The sequence below is a fragment of the Stigmatopora argus genome, chromosome 8, assembly GCF_051989625.1.
Source record: "Stigmatopora argus isolate UIUO_Sarg chromosome 8, RoL_Sarg_1.0, whole genome shotgun sequence".
Lineage (NCBI taxonomy): Eukaryota > Metazoa > Chordata > Actinopteri > Syngnathiformes > Syngnathidae > Stigmatopora > Stigmatopora argus.
This window is the reverse complement of record NC_135394.1, coordinates 11,030,249-11,043,726: the sequence shown is the minus strand read 5'-3', so window position 1 is coordinate 11,043,726 and position 13,478 is coordinate 11,030,249. Positions and strand designations below refer to the sequence as shown.

The 13,478-nt window shown below is 41.8% G+C and overlaps 1 long non-coding RNA gene across 1 annotated transcript in view; it reads left to right on the top strand.

Moving 5' to 3' along the window:
- The first annotated feature begins 228 nt into the window (after window positions 1–228).
- LOC144079280 (uncharacterized) overlaps window positions 229–13,478 on the top strand; it is an 83,836-nt gene continuing 70,586 nt past the window's right edge. Inside the window, exon 1 of the long non-coding RNA XR_013301485.1 lies at window positions 229–365. This is a non-coding gene — a long non-coding RNA (uncharacterized LOC144079280). The remainder of the gene's footprint in view (window positions 366–13,478) is intronic.

The window sequence follows — 13,478 nt, the reverse complement described above, 5'->3', positions numbered from 1 at the left end:
AATTTACACTATTATAATTAACAGTGAAAATATGATGTTGCTTGAGTTAGTTTCTACTCCCTTTAAAGTTCAAACACATCTCTCTATGTTGTATTAAAAGATTCCAATCAAGGTAGAGTCGGCTACCCTGCGTAAAAAAATGATTGTAAAAAATGTTCTTTTTTAGCAGGTAGTTATTTTGATTGAAAGGTGGCAGTGCTGAGCTCTTTCGGCCTAATACATCGAAGAAGAAGAAGTGCTTTTCTTCTTCCTCTGCACCCATTTGAGCAATATTTAATGTTTGTATGCTATCATTCAGTTAAATTACCTCTCAAAAAGAGGATTTTTTTCCATCTAACCAAGCAGTGAGCTGCGTCAATTAATTGGTAAGTATTCCGTTGTTTTGATCCAAACATTTTACTAATTACTGCTTTGACCTTGTGATGCCCTTTGACCATGAATGAGTTTTTAAAGTGCATTCAAATATAACAGAATTAGATGCCTTGCATATGGGCTCCCTCTCATATTCAACAATTCCATAGGAAGTAAAATAACAAGGCTAAAAGTTTTTTCCCCCTGACAGTTAAACCCCTCTTTGTCCGTTCCAAGAAACGAGTGGCTCACGTCAAACCCATTCATTTAAAAGCACTGTTTAACTGTTGTTTCCTGCTGCGGGAAGGAGTTGACTCTGATATCAGCGTTGACTGATGAACACAAGATAGCCTTTACTAGAATGTGTAATGAGATCTTTTCCCTATAACGAATGTGCTAGATGCATTATAGTTATTAGCACATTTAGGGGAGAGATTCCCTTTATTTTATAAAGGCCGCTATTTAATTAAACTTTTGTACCAGATCTCATTATAGACGCAACAGACTTCTATGTCTTTACCCGGCTTTGTGGCCTTTGATTAGTGATCGCCATATGTCTGGGCGGGTGTACACATCCTGTTTACACAGTTTGCTGGGTTTATTTTAACCATGACCTCTGAGCCGTGTCGCCGGGTCAAACTGAGACTGAGAGGTCCTACACAGACACACATGCAGGCTCACTGATGGTATTGGACAGCTGAATATATTCAACTGTGTGTGTGTGCATACATATTTGTGCACGCGTGTGAGTCTTGTGCTTGTTTCGGAGAAAAATATCAAAGGTTCTCCTCACAGCTGCATAAATATCTACCAGGTAATGTCTCACACAGAACTACTCTGTTCTTCGCACAAACAAAAACATGACAAAAGACAGCAAGGACCCTGCTGACCGCGCAACCCTCCCCCGCCATGAACAAAAAAGTTTTCCACTGCGACCTCCAGAAAATGATGTTGTCGATGGAGATTGCAACAGATGCATCTCAAAGACATTCAATGACTCCCTTCTGGGTATGAACGGCACAGTAATAGTTAATGATGAACAATCTCCAACCTGTACGGACAATCAATAACATTCATTCATTTTCCGTACGGATTATACTCACAAGGGTCAAGGGGGTACTGGAGCCCATCCTAGCCAATTGTGGGCAGTACGGGAGGGACACCCTGAATTGGTTGCTAGCCAATTGCAGGGCACAATGAGACAAACAACCATTTGTTCTCACATTCAAACCTAGAGGGACAAAAATGTGAAAGGAAACCGGAGTACCTGGAGTAAACCCAGAGTAAACCCACGCAGCCACGAACAGGGAGGACATGCAAACTCCACATAGGGAGGTCGGAACCCACAGGGGATTGAACCCTCAATCTCAGAATTGTAAGGAGGATGTGCTAACCACTCAACCACCCCATTAACATCTCACCTCATCTCATCTGATTTTGCGAACTACTTTATCCTCACTAGGGTCGCGGGGGTGCTGGAGCCTATCCCAGCTGAGTCGGGCCAGAGGCGGGGGACACCCTGAACTGGTGGCCAGCCAATCGCAGGGCAGAAGGAGACAAACAACCATTCACGCTCACACTCATACTTAGGGGCAATTTAGAGTGTCCAATCAGCCTACCATGCATGTCTTTGGAATGTGGGAGGAAACTGGAGTACCCAGAGAAAACCCACGCAGGCCCGGGGAGAACATGGAAACTCCACACAGGTGGACCGACCTGGATTTGAACCCAGATCTCCCACTGTGAGGCCAAAGCGCTATCCACTCGCGCCACCGGTACCGTACTTAAATGGCTGCAGTTTTCATTGCTGGTTTCAGAGCTAGCACATGACTGCTACAGTATATTTAGACAGATAAAGTGGAACCTGACTTGCATGAAGCGCCATATATGGTGAATACAAGTAAACAGTGGTCTGGAGTAAGCATACATCTGAAAAATATAATGAATGAGCACAGGAACACCCAGTTGGGCAGGAAGTGGAAGCTGCTACCATGGTAACAAAGTGAAACCCAGAGCAGTGAGAAATACGCCTGGCTGAGCGCTTTTGACGTCACTTCTAGTAGCACTGACTCAAAGGCAGCAGCTGCATGGCACACAAAGCTTGGTGGATGCACGCACACACAAAAAAATGACAAGAGACACAACAAAAAATTCTGCCGGCATTGTCCTTTCAACAAAATCATTGTGGTGGAAAATCCCCATATGTTCAGTAAGCACTATGGAGGACAAAGCGCAAGTGACAGCATTAAGAAAATCTGTGTATTTCTAAGAAGTGTGACTGATGAATATGCAAATGATCCTTGCATTATTGCCAAATTAGCAATATGGTCTCGGCGCAATTCTGGAGCTTGTACAGCTTAGAGGTGCATGCGTGCCTGTGTGTTCTATTGCTTGTATATCAAGCCAATAAGGATCTGCATTGGAACCACCAAAGGTAATTGGAAAAACAAACAGAAAAATCATGGAGGAGTGATTCTGCATTTTCTTGCATTTGTGGGGGTTTCGGTTTGAATCTTGGATGACCTATCCGTGTGTATTGTATGTGTTCGCCCACATGCCAAAAGATACATATATCAGTTTTATAAACAGCTCAGTATAAAGGATCCAATTTGTTACAACATTTAAACCTATGGCCAATTATAGCCCACAGGCTGCTAGTTCCTAGCACTACTCCAGACCAAACCAATTAGAACCCCCAGCCGAATGGGTTTTCACACTGAGATATTGGGGGATGGTGACTTTGAGGGTCCAACAAAGGAGGACGCCACTAGACAAAAATATCACGCTGTCTCATATTTAGGTCACGGCTCAAATAGTACAAGTCGGTCGGCTTCTTCGATACCCGCGGGGCCGAAGCATTTAATGCGACTCTGCAATTATCTCAACTGAGAGCCAGCAATTGCGTGCAGCTGATCTATTTCCATTCACCGATGATGCTTGCGCCAAACGGAGAACCATTCTTTTTTCATTTTTTTGCTTCAACACCAATTACCAGCTCCCGTCGAAAAAAAGAGTAAAATTGTCCGAGAGGGACTCCCTTATGTCTTGGCTCTTGACTATGCCTCATTAAAAACGTTGCAACCATTTACATTTTCGTCTTTCACTCGTTAGCGAGAGGTGTAAGCTTTGTAATTAGGAGGTAGTGTTAGAATTAGGGTTTCGTGGATGTGGACACCACTGGACCCTTCGTGCATTTTTAAAACTGATAAAAACCTCTTTGGTGGAGCAGTGCTGCCTCTTAGTTCTAAAAATCCGAGTTTGAATCTTGACTCTGGCTTTTATCTACATTGGGGAAAAAATGTGAATCATGTGCCTAAATTCTGACTTGAATTATAGTCTCAATTCCTGATTCTTTTTATTTTGTAGCATTTTTTTTCTTGTCTACGCTGTATATATTACATAAATAATGTTCTGCTGGATTCATTTTTATTACCAAACAGATTTCAAATTTATTTTGGGTTGTTTAGAGCAAAACTTAAAACCTAAGCCAACTTTGACTAACAAAAGATAATTGATATTAAGGATCTCTGTTGTTTTATGTATATAAATATCTATGTATATGTATATATATATATATATATATATATATATATATATATATATATATATATATATATATACATATATATATACACATATATACATACATACATATATACATATATATATATATATACATATATACATACACACACATACATATACTCTGATGTCTCTATATAGTTTAATATTATATATCAAATGTATGTTGAATTTAAAGAGATAAATAACGAGGCCTACCCCTGCTTTGTATAAAGCTGATGGAGGAGGGGTTGTGTTAAGGCTAAGCACGTAGATGACAATCCTATTTACATTTAGGGGTGAGGGGTAGGGTGACCCGTGTGTGTGTGTCAAGTGTGTACGTGGGAGATTATTGGAAACAAGGCACGTGTAGGAGGGAGGGATCTTCCGGGAGGCGTGTGCCACTATGCAAATAACCAAACCGTGGGGTTGGGCTCTACTCTCAGTCCCATCCAAACAAACATCTGCCCTTGTGCTGTCTCAGCCCTGTAATCAGGCGGACCTATTTGCCTCCCCCATCATCATCATCCCCCAGTTACTTTGTGATCCCTACAGCAAAGGGACAGGTGTTGCTGCCTTCTGCCTTCTGGCTTAGTAGCTTCATTAGAAGTCCTCCTAGGGCAATGCTAAAAACATAGATGGGGGTCTGGATGGTGATGATGTCCTGAACGGTCTACGTCAGAGGCGTCAAACTCCTCTTTGTCACAGGACACACCATTTCTATGGAGGGTCATTAGCCATAGACACGGTCCGAGCAAGGTGGTCCTTAACAAAAAGTCGGATATCAGGCAACAAGAAATAACGCGAGAAGGCACTAACATAGAGACGATCCACCGATGTTGTCGAGCTCTGCCTGGCCTAAGTAGGTCAGTGATGACCATTGCTGGCACCTGTTGCTGCTCCACCCATCTGGTGCTGCAACTGCGATTGGTTGACAGGCGCATCCACCCACCTGGCTAGCCCTGGCCCTGACGGTCATTTTGCTAGTCATATCCAAATGTCCCTAACTTCTACTTTGAGCCTCTTTATAGCAAATAATTTATGACAGATTTTTAATTATTAACATTTATTTACACTTAAGGGGGGTCTGTAAATAAATTTTATATATTATATTCAATCATTTTCCTGGAGCCCATCCCATAAAGAAAAGGAGTAGGCCATGCAAATATGCCGGAGGTTAAGTACAATAGTCCACCACCGCCGGATGCTTCTTGTTACTATGTTGACGGCTTGTTGAGAGTAAGCTACACACTATTGCACCTAGAATTAAGAAATTTTGAAATTTTCGTCCATCACAACAATCCCCATTCCATGATGATTAGGTTTTGCATATTGGAAACTTCTCAACATGGCCCCATTAATGGTATTCTGCTATGTGCCCGTTGCCCCCCTCCCTATAAAACAGCGAGGGCTGATGATCAATAAGGAATTTTGTGCGTTCGATCACCTGCTACGATGGAGGTCGTTCTGGTGTCCGTTTCCCAGAATGTGTGTGTCTGTTTCCATCTGTGTGTAAGTGATGTGAGAGAGGTTTAAAGGGGTTGGTGGGGGGCAATTGTTTTTTAGCTCACTGGTCTGGTTGTGACTGATAGGGGGATGAGCCCCACAGCATGTGGAGGTAGTAGTGGGAGGGATGGTAGAAAGGCTTTCTTTTGCGCCATCGATCCTAACGTGTCAATTAGACGGCCTCTCATAAATGTGGCCCCCACCTCGGTGGGCTGGCAGTGCGCCGAGCCTCCCATGTAAGCGACACCCATGCGGCGGCCCCCGTGTCACCCAAGCCGGCCGATAGCAAAGGGCCTTCCAATTGAGCGACGGCTTTCCGCCACGCAGATTGTTTTTCACATTGACCGCGACCTTTGCCCAGCAACAGCTAGACGTTGTACACGCACGTTCACGTTATTACCTCCGCCACGCACCTTTTTCATTTTCATTCAGTTGGATGCCGCGGCTAAATGTGATCAAATGACTATAGCAGGCAGCTCGTGATTGGGGTTTGACTTGCAAATATGGTTGGTCAATTTAATGTAAAAGCATAACCATTTTGTAAAATAAATTGTCTGAGTTCTATAATCATGTGCACAGGACTTTTTGAATGTGGTTATTGCTGCCTACATGGGGTCAACCAGGTACTAAATACAAGAGTTAATTTCCTACGCGTCCTGTTAATGTTTATTCATTCATTCATTTTCTGAACCGCTTATCCACACACGGGTCACGGGGTTTTTCATCGTTATCCTGATTATTTATTTTCTTCTAGCTGGTCGCTATCAAGTCACAAACAGAAGGGAATAAACTCTAGCATTCGATGGCTTTTAGTGGGTATATTTTCGCAGCTCAAATGGCAGCTTTTGTTCATCGGGGCGTACTTTTACACAATCATCAGATACGCTCATAGGGACAGTTCCATGTTGCCACACAATGTGCTGGCACAGACAAACGCAAATACAATTTCTGTGAATGCTTTTCTTCCCTTTGGTGAAGGTCTTCACCCAGGATAAGTGCACCTAATTACCGCGGCAAAACTATCACACTCTTTAAAAAGCTTTACAATGCTTCACTCTGTCTGACCATTCATGCATGAACAAAAATAGACAACAAGAGATAAGATGATGGAAATGGCCAAACAAGGGACAAGACTAGCTTGAACCTCTTAAAGATATCGACACAAAGAGATGCATGCCCCTCAACACAATCAGTATCCCCCTTGTCCTCAGGGCCCGACTGAAGGTGATAAACTCCTTCTACTTCAGCCTTTAGCCTCTCTGCTCCAACACCCCCATTCTAAAGGCAGCTTTTTGCACCTTCTTCCTAATGTGCCCTCGTATCAGCACCCCGCCCTTCAACAACCCCACCCCCAACTGCCTCGCTGATCAGTAGGATTTACTGTGCTCTACTCCACACTTCTCAGCCAGTCACATACGCCCTCCAGGTTGATTCAGGTCGAATTCAATTTGTAAGATATTATGTATTGATCCCCTTCAACCCCTCCTTTTGCTACCCGCCATATACCACCACCCTCATTGACCTACGTGGACCATTCCTTGGATCATAGTCATCATCATCACGGCAGACGTGTAGCAGTCTGAGCCAGTATTAAGGTCGGTGACCTTAAGGACCTTGAGGTGACCCTCCATCACACCTGCTACCAAAAAATCCGCTGCTCCCATTGGAAAAACTGAATATTACTATTAGAGTCCAAATCTCCAAGTAGGGGGAACAATATTCTGTTTGGATCAACACTTCTTCAATTTTAACATTAGAATATTATCTTTTTAGGTAGGTATTTTTGTGCAATTTTTTTAATTAATATGAAGTTACTGAGAAATTAAAGGAAAATTAATTAATGAAAATAATTGGGAAAAACACAAGGATAAGCAGTGTTGAAAATGCCTGCAGTACTACTACTACTGCACTAATATTACTACTACACAACTACTAAAGCTGTATCACTGAAAAAAAGTGATAAAATACTATTTGATTAATACTATGACGAGTACGACATACAAATATTTTACTACAACTTCAGCGCTCTTTTTTTATTTCCTTGATTATTTGACTATTTGTTAAATAGTTGATACAAAATATACCACACACATCGTTACTGTCTCGATTCATTAGCAATTCACATTTTCGTTTGTTTCCCCTCAAATTTGAATTTATATGAAATAAAAAGTAGGCCTACAGTATTCGGTCACCAACACTAGCTTTCGTTTAGTTCACCTTTAAAGCTCTCAGATCTGCACTTCCTCCCACCCGCATATAAATAACTCAAATGAGAGGTTTAGAACCTTCTCATCATTTAGATTGCTCTAAAATGTTAAAAATTTGTATTGTGATTCAATTTAAAAAAAAAAATAAACAGAAGGAATGGAATGAAATGAATTATGGATGTTTGTTTATGAATTCACACTTTGAAATCAATGCGTGCACCGCTGAGATGAATTGAAAAGCTCTTTACTTTTTAAGGTAAAGAAGATGTACCAACCTCTAAGTACATACACTTCGCAAGGAGCTCACCACAACACTCCACTGTTGTCAAAACAACAATGGTAAATGGACGAAACCCAGCATCTCAACATGCAAATGTCCACATTGTGTGAGAGAAAATGATAATATTATTGAGTGACACACACATACAAGCAGATGAGCAGAGGTCCTGCATGGCCGCCATAGATAAGAGAAATAAGGTCACACGCTAACAGGGGAGACTAAGGTGAGCGATTGCCATGACATTTCACAAACTAGGCTAATTCCCCAGAAAACGTCTTAAAGGGTAGGCTGCGCATTATTGCTACGTGGCGCGCAAATCATTTCGCAGTCATAGTTTCTTCTCAACCAGACGCTTTCGCTTTCTAACCCCCTACTAAGAAGAATTATCAGCCTCTGACTCCACTGCTAAAAGTGAACAATTTTGATCCTATTTTCTCAATTGCTTTTATGTAAATAGTTTCAACATCATTGTTACAGTAGCGGTTTAACTGTTAAACTTTGACTTTATAAACAGTGTAAAGGTCAATTGTCTGTATAATATATGTAGCCTGACTTGAAAGGTGCCATCAGATTTTAGGCAGTGATATGAATTTTGAATTTTAACACCTGATCATTTTTCTATGTTAATTATCACTGGGAATCACCAACAGTTTAAAGTATGAAGACAATAGATAGCCACTGGGAAATCAACTCTACCACAAAGAAAAAATAATAATAATTCCACAATGTGTATTTCTGGAGATGTTTGATGTCAAATAGGCGTTCAGTTTTTTTCATATCTAGGAACACAACGTTTCCCATTGAGGCATTTCATAACCTATTTTATATTTTGTATGTAAAAGCATATTCTGCATTTTGCTTAACTAGATCGATATGAAAATATGAATCATTACACATGACAACTATTAATTACATTCCATTTATTTCAATAGAAAACTATTTTTTCATGTCTGAGTGTTTTTAATGAGCAGCCTAGATATAGAATATACAACACAAGGCAACTAGTGTATCTCTTGTGGCCCCTTGAAGACCCCAAAAATTAAATGAAGGCCTTCTGGCAGTATAAACAGGGACACCGATGGAGGCGAAGCGCCAAATGGAAAACAAAAAGTCCCTTTTTCCGCTGCCGTCGCCCCCGCAGCCTCCCCAAGCACAGTTGTCTGCACGGCTCGGCTGTTTTCACTGACAGGCTGCGAGAGCCATGAAACAGGAGGGCACCTGGGACCGGGGCCACACTGACAAGCGGCGCCCCCACATCGCACCCCGACTCGCACTAACAATCTTCTTCACTGTTTCAAATCTTTCCATCCCTCAGGCTGCTGCCTCTTCTGCCTTTAAAGCAGCACTTTTCACTCATTTGCCTCATTTTTTTCTTTGCTTTAATACAAACAAAGGCCCCTCTGTCGTCCTGTTTCACTGTCACATCTGCGTGTTTCTACCTGTCCTGTTGCAGGGGGGAAGGCAAGGTGAATGGAGTAGAAAGTAGAAATTTGGACTAGGGAATAGGAGGTAGTACTTATTTTCGCTCCAGATGAGAGAAGGGGACTTTTCGTACTTGTGTCATCCCATCTGCAGTGTTCCTTCGTGGCTAGGCGGAGCCTAAAAGCGTGGGGCGGTTTATCTGGAGGCTGGGAGCCGAGGTAGCGATGGGGACAAGCTTGACTCAAAAAGCCCTGGAGGGAGGCAGCTTGTGTGCAGTAAATAAACAGCCCACTCTCTCGCTGCACTCCCCTTTATGTAGCTCGAACGCCCTCAAGGGTGCCTTCATTTTGTTTCAGCCCTCCCCATTTTTTTTGTTGTTGCCTTTTTTTCTATTCTGCAACATGAAAAAGACATCATCCCTAAATAACAAACCTTCTCAACTAAAAGATAAAAATCAGGTTTTTTTTTCCCTCTTTTCAACCAGAATGAACAATGTAGGATTTTTCCTTTGGGAGATGACTTTTAATGAAAAGAGAGAATTGAAAGGAAAGAACATCCCCACGCAGACAGGCAACTGCTATCATTCACTTTATTTAATTCATGTACATTATAAGGTCAGAAATCCCCAGTGCAGTAACGTTTTCTTTACGCAATAAAACCATTCGGCTTGGTCTTGGTCGAACCGGAGTTATTTTGCCATTATTCGTCTCATTTTTCATGAGAAATTGTGTACTATTTTTTGGGGAAAAGCGCCGAAATCTGCATCATACCTCGAGTGCAGAGAAAAGACAGATAAAAGAAGAAGAACTCATTCTGTCTGGCGAGAAAATCCATCATGGTCTTATAAGTCTTGATAAGAACAAATGTGCTCAGGAAATTGCACCCACCGTTGTTGCACCACGTTCACCATTGTGCAGAAACTTTCATTCAACGTAGTGTTACCATACCGTTGCCGCCCTATTCGGACCAACTGTATTGTGTTTCGTAAAACCACAAGACCATTAGCGTAATGAGACAAAGGTGTGGCAGGGAAAGATACAAGGCCAAGTATTTCCTGTTGGATTAAATTGCGATGTTTCTCCAGTTAACACACACATGCTCTATGTGCACTTGCAAAGATAACGGACTCTAAAATAAGCTGGGCCAAGAAAAACTAATTAAAATGCAAAATATTCATATAACAGAAGGGAAAAAGGGTTCTTATATTAATATCCACAAGGTTTAAGCATCAAATTTGCCAATAATAGAAAATATTTTGGATTTTCCACTGCTCTGGGTGAAATTTAGATCAGTGAATTTAATTTAAATGAAATTGTAGTGAATATCGCATTGTTTACCAAAGAGCCGATATATTGTATAATCATGATTTTTTTTAATTGCTAGTTAGCACAAAACTAAGCTGGTTCAGTTAGTTCCAAACAAATATCCTTTGTGCACTCTTCTGCAATCTCATTATTTCAGCAGTTAATTATGCTTACTTCAAGAAACATTGTAATCAAAAATAAACAACAATTGAGTTGTACAGTTTATAGGTCACATTTAAAACAGGAAACCCTGTGAAATGACTCTTTTTGATAAACAGGTATTTGAACAGTGAGTAAAAAAGTAACCTAATATGCTGAATGCAAACATATTGGCATTTTATTCCAGAATAGATCCAATGAAAGCTGTTTATGTTGATACAGGAGGCTGACCAGTGTGAGAACCTACAGTGGGATCAGCCACCCAAGAGTGGGTGGCACCATGGTCACGGGAAGTGGAGCCGGGCAAACATGGCATCGCTAAAACAATAACGACTTCCACTAATTGTGTTTCCTATGGCCGATGTGAGCGTGCTGACATTTGGCTGCTGTGTTTGTTGGTCAAAGGAACAGGTAATTAATATGATAATTGAGCTTGGACGCCTCCGGTGGCAGCCACACCCCCCTCATTAACAGTCAGAGGGTAGAAACGCAAACTCACACACTTGCTCGTCTTCTCAGTAACTCTCTTGTGTTATACGACTCATTACGGGAAAGCTGTGTGTGTGTGTTTTTTTTAACTGTGAGAATGGGGAACTTTGTCAAAAGGTTTCCCACCCACACTATGTTTCTCATCCCCTTCGTTGGCCCTTGTCACACAAGCGACTTCCCTTTAAGCATTGAAAAACACACACCCACGTTGCACATTTTGTGCAAATTTGCAATTATGTCAATGTGAGTTTTCAAAAACGTTTCTTCACCTGTCTCGTGAGTCATGTGATAATCAGCACCATTGGGCCACTAAAGCAATCTTTAAAAAGTACTGGCCTCTGGGACATACTGTAGATGTGCTATTCTTGACACAGGAAGTCAGTTTTAACCGGATTTGACATCAGACTATCAAAAATATCAGCAGCATCCCAAGAGCCACAAGATAAATTTCATGGGTCAGAACTGTTATGCAGCTAGGGACGTCCTCATAGATTAATCTTTGAAATAAAGGGGGAAAAAAAGATTTTTCACAGAGCAAAAATAATGTTTTTGTTTTCTATTAACATGTGTGGTCCATTGAGTGACCTATTATAACTAACCAAGTTTCATTCTTTCGCCTGAAACTTCAAAAAAAAGATGATCCAGTGATTGAAACCAATGCATTTAGACAACTTTTGCTGTTCTCCCGAGGCTTGCGTGGGTTTTCTGTGGGTACTCTGTTTCCTACCACATTCCAAAGACATGCATGGTAGGCTGGTTGAACACCCTAAATTGCCCCTAGGTATGGGTGTGAGCATGAATGCTTGTCCGTCTCCTCGTGCCCTGCGATTGGTTGGCCACCCATTCAGCTGGGATAGGCTCCAGTGCCTCCTGGAACCCTTGTGAGGATAAGCGGTTCAAAAAATGAATGAATGAAAAGGATTAGGGTGCCATTCACAACTCTCCAGCTCTTTTAGAAAGTGGAAGTTCTAAAAAGCAGAAGTCTTTCAAGCCCAAGAGGTTTTGTGTGTCTGTGTGTGTGTGTGTGTGTGTGTGTGTGTGTGTGTGTTATTCACATTTTAATGAGTCTTGCAACTCATCAATCATTAGGAAAACGCACACGTGCACACTCGCACAAATATATAAGGATCATTAATTAAAAGCCCCCATACAATTTATGGAAGCAGACTTCTACTGCTTTTGGAAAGCAGGGCCACTTGGTGAAGGAATGTGTTGGTGGCGCCCACGAAAATCATTTAGTTCTTACCTTTATCCTGATCCAATCTTAATTGTGGCTCGTCTCAGAGCCAATTCATCAACGTCCAAGATGCGAAGTGAGAAAACACACAGAAACAAACACACACTCGCACACGCTTTTTAGCTCAGTCCTTCGCAAACTTTCTACTCCTAGAAAGCAACAACCAAAGCTACATAATACAGTATTTGGACCCCTAAATGTGGACGGACTAAACATTTTGATTTTACTATTGTAACGGACGTTTCGTCAAAAGACATTTGATCCCCGGACATTTGGTCCCCGGACGTTTGGTCGACCGGACGTTTGGTCGAACGGACGTTTGGTAGAATGGACGTTTGGTAGAATGGACGTTTGGTAGAATGGACGTTTGGTAGAACGGACGTTTGGTAGAACGGACGTTTGGTAGAACGGACGTTTGGTAGGACGGACGTTTGGTCGCCGGGTTCGCTTGCTGTCAAATTATGACAGAGAGTTAACTGTTGATATTTTGATATTAGATATTTAGATATTAAACTCACTCTCTCATGATTTTAATTTTGAGAGCTGGTTTCAACAGTAACAACCCGGCGACCAAACGTCCGTTCTACCAAACGTCCGGACGACCAAACGTCCGGTCGACCATACGTCCGGGGACCAAACGTCCGGGGACCAAATGTCTCTCGACGAAACGTCCGAGTACCTTGTAACATAACAATGATACATACAAATATGTAGTAATGGTCACTGCGATTGGCTGGCAACAAGTTTGAAAAACAGTACTTGAGATTAATGTCCTATAAAGTGGTTTTCCGCAGTGCTGCTTTTCATGTTGTTTTCAAATATTGATTCCTATTTCAGTGCACATACGAGCGACGTAAGGCCCCAGCAACACTCGGTTCAAGCATTCCGGCGTAAGGTATTCATTATAGCAGGCAGGCTGAGATGAGCTGCATGCACATGTTCAGCTGGAAGCCAATATACCA